This window comes from Mus caroli, chromosome 3 (assembly GCF_900094665.2).
Source record: "Mus caroli chromosome 3, CAROLI_EIJ_v1.1, whole genome shotgun sequence".
NCBI classification, from domain to species: domain Eukaryota; kingdom Metazoa; phylum Chordata; class Mammalia; order Rodentia; family Muridae; genus Mus; species Mus caroli.
The window spans coordinates 129,563,159-129,567,188 of record NC_034572.1 but is presented as its reverse complement, the minus strand read 5'-3'; the positions used below and the strand labels follow the sequence as shown (position 1 = coordinate 129,567,188).

At 40.1% G+C, this 4,030-nt stretch overlaps 1 pseudogene; it reads right to left on the bottom strand.

Annotated features, from left to right (window-relative positions):
* Positions 1 to 2,262: 2,262 nt before the first annotated feature.
* LOC110291801 lies at positions 2,263 to 3,758 on the bottom strand (annotated as a pseudogene).
* Between the last annotated feature and the right edge of the window lie 272 nt (positions 3,759 to 4,030).

Below are 4,030 nucleotides of genomic sequence, written 5' to 3'. Positions count from 1 at the left end.
TTGATACAATTTCCATTACCCTCCCCACAAAGAAGTCTTCTCTCATGGATCACTCTCTGTGCATCCTTCATTCTCAGGCCTGGATAATCACTTATCTGCTTTTCACCTTTAAAGATTTGCCCTAAGAGGACACTTCATGCGAATGGAATCACACAATGCAGGGGATGTAAGAGCATCTTTAAGTTGCTTTATATTTCCATGCTACAACATGTCTCTTTTAAAAATTTCAAAATCTTAAGGGTTTTTAAGATAGGCTGATCCTTAATGCTCAGTCCTCCTGGTGTAGTCTCAGGGGACTTATTATTATTATTTGTCAATAGCTCTTTTAATATCTCACCAAATTTTGTCAGTAGTGAAGAAATAGACTAGAATTCATGTAAACTCTTTCCGTTGATACCCATGAATTTAAATGTCAAGTAAAACATTTTTTCAAAGAGCTTCCTACTTATATTTACAGACATCAGACAAATTCACCATATCCTTTCTTTCTGCTATATCTCATATTTACCCTGTGTCCTTGCTCTCTTATCAATAAAGTTCCCAGACTCAAGTTTGTGTGTCTATTACAGCTACTATGCATTAGGTACATACATGTATGTGTTAAAACCTTTAGTTATTCTTCAATTCAATTTTAAACTTCTTTTTCTCCTGTGTGTTTGTCTTAGACCCGAAAAGAAATTGCCTTTCAATGATGTATTTTCTTTTATTCAAGAACATACATGGTATCAAAGACCAAGGGAACTTCATAAGTAATCTATATCTATATCTATATCTATATCTATATCTATATCTATATCTATATCTATATCTATATCTATGTCTATGTCTATGTCTCTGTCTCTGTCTCTGTCTCTGTCTCTGTCTCTGTCTCTGTCTCTGTCTCTGTCTCTGTCTCTGTCTCTATTTGTTTCATTAATAATGCCCTGTGATTTCTAAATATTTAGCAAAGACTTAGGGCCAATGAATTGTTGCCACAAATGTAGAGCCTTAGCAATTGAGAGCTTCCTATGTCTTGAATGGAAGTACCAAGACTAATGAACTGGCACTTGATCTCTGTTGTGTGGATGTCAAGAGATAGCAGAACCTTTAAAAGGCCTGCTGCCAAGGTCTTAGGTCACAGGACTGTTTCCTGCTAAGGGATTGATGACATTTTGCTGGTTTCTTGTTCTGACTGTGTCTTAACATTTGAACTTCTTTTCATGAATACTCTCACCATGATGTGATCCTTCATAATAGAATGCAGAAAAAGTGTACCCTTGCCAGAGCTGAGCCTGTGCTGTTTGAGATTTGAGCCTCTAAAACTTCCTACTAAACCTTGTGACAAACAATCCTCACCTTGGTAGAGGTTCAAGCCTTTCATTATAGCAATGAAGAACTAAGGAGTAAAGAGCCCTCTATCCTGAAATCTCACAGATTCACTAGGGCAGTGGAGATCCTTCATGAGTGTCATCTTCAAAAACATGCTATCACCCACTCAGTCCCTCTCATGGTGATGAATCCAAAGATTCAGCAAAGAAACAATCACAAGGTATATAAGAGATGCTGTTCTGTTACCATTGACTGTATGCTTCAAACATTTCTGCTATCTGATTTTGGAAAATGAAATTTTAAAATCTTAATGACAGTTTTACAATTAAAATTTCATATTTGCCACGTGCCTCCTTATTTTCAACTCTTGCGTATAGAGTCATATGCTGTTTCTTCTTCGAATGAATGATTCTGCTTTTGACTAAAATAACTTACTTTTCAGGTAATAGTTTAAAATGCTCTGGGCTTCAGCTTCAAAGTAAACCCCTTTTTTGAGACAGGGTTTCTCTGTGTAGCCCTGGCTGTCCTGGAACTCACTCTGTAGACCAGGCTAGCCTTGAACTCAGAAACCTGCCTCTGCCTCCCAAGTGCTGGTATTAAAGGTGTGTACCACCACTACCCAGCCAAAGTAAACCCTTTATTTTCTTCTCTAAACAGTGAATAGGCTACTTACCACCCTATCCTACTGTATCATTTATATTGAAAGCATTCTCTTCTATACTCTTTTTCCTTTTTTTTTTCTTTACCTTAATTTCAAAACAAACAAACACAACCTATAAAACATAGCACCCAACCCTGCTTTCCTGTAGTAGGGTAATTGTCTGCCTTAACACACAAAACTGGATAGAGGAAAGCCTGTAGACATGAGAAGAAAGCCAGGAAGTTCAGGGCCAGACAGGCTCTTGGGGGAGCCAAGGGAGAGTACCTAGAGAACATGGGCTTCCTAGGTGCTCTCTAATCTACTTCTTCCATGCCAGATACATCCTCATCTTTCTCAAGTGTAAGGGAAATTCCATCAGGAATGGCAGCACCGAGCTCCTCTGCTGTCACCTCATCTTCCTTGGTGCCCAGATCTATGATCATGCAGTAGATGCAGGAGTGGGATTGGAGATCCTCAAATGAGAAACCAGAGAGAATAGAACAGTTTCATACAGAATCATCACCATGTCCTTGACAGCTTTGACATTTTTGTCTGTGTCAGCCCTCTGCCACAGGGTCAGGATTGATCTCTAGGTGGTATTTGGTCATCATGTAGCCCATTGTAGAGTAGCCTTGAAGTGCCTGGGCCTTCATGATTCATTCCATGTTGACTGTCCAGTCATAGGTGCTTGTCACAATGCAACATGGTGAAGACAGAGGCCTCTTGGAGATTCTTACCTTTTTAATCTTCTATCCAAGATCTCCTTCATGAGCTTGAAGAGATTCTCAAACTTTGGCTTGTCCTCTTCTATTTCATCTTTGCTTCCTTGTCTTCTCATAGCTCCAGGCCCACTTTGGTCACCAAGACCAATCTTTTTCTATCAAATTCCTTGAGCTGCTGCATGCAGCATTAACAGGTTCAGTCATATACACCACCTCAAAGGCCTGCTTCTGCACATGCTCCACAAAGACAGAGTTAGCCACCTGCTCTTTGCTCTCACCAATGATACAGCAGATGGACTTCTGTGTTTTCTTCAAGTGAGACATGTACTCTAACAGGTAAATCATCTCATCTCTAGACTGAGAGGTGTGCTATTGGAGCAGTGCAGAGATGCTCTGATGGTAAATAGAATATCCATGGACTAGATTCTAAGCTTTTAATTTTGGGAGAATACCTCATAAAATTTCTTGTAGTTCTCTTTGTCTTCAGCCAACTCAGAGAAGAGCTCAAGTCACTTCTTCACAATATTTTTCCTGATAACTTTTAGGATCTCGCTCTATTAGAGCATTTCATGTTAGATGTTCAAGGGTATATTCTTAAAGTCAACCATGCCACAGATAAAGTTGAAGTATTCAAGTATTAGGTTATCACAGATGTCCATGATAAACACATAATAAGCCACTAGATAGGTTGAATAGAATCCAACACCAAACTGCCAATTATAGAGACACCTTGACCAGCATGAAGGGCCTCCATGAATGCTTTTGTGCTAGAGATAGAAACGGTTCCTGTGTTCTGTATGAGGTCTGCCTTGGTCATGCCGATTGCTGTGTCTATCAAAGTCAGCATGTGCTTCTGAGAGTCGCGGATGTCAATTTTCAGCTTCAACCTCGTCTAACTTGGAGGAGTATGTGAGGCTCTCAAGGGGAATCTCACCTAGGACATCAGAAGCACTAGAGATCCACTCTCCAAAGGAAATTTCCTTGTGTGAATAGAAATTATTGATGATAAAGGACATGAGCTGAGCAATTTCTGCCTGAAAGGCAAATGTCTCCACCTCTTCCTCTATATGGCACACTTCTTCGGGCATCTTAACAGGAAAGACAAGTTCAGAGAAGGAAAAATTAGTTCAGAGAAGGGTGGACCAGGACCACATCAGATGTGCATGTCAAGTCTAGGCTGTGCAAGGATTACTCAAGAGTAATTACTTCCTTTTCTTGACTCAGGTCAAGAGTCATGGTCATGGGTCTAGGAAGTGCCACCCACCCTTGCACACACACACACACACACACACACACACACACACACATAAACACACACACACACACACACACACACACTGATAGCTAGTTACATCACTGA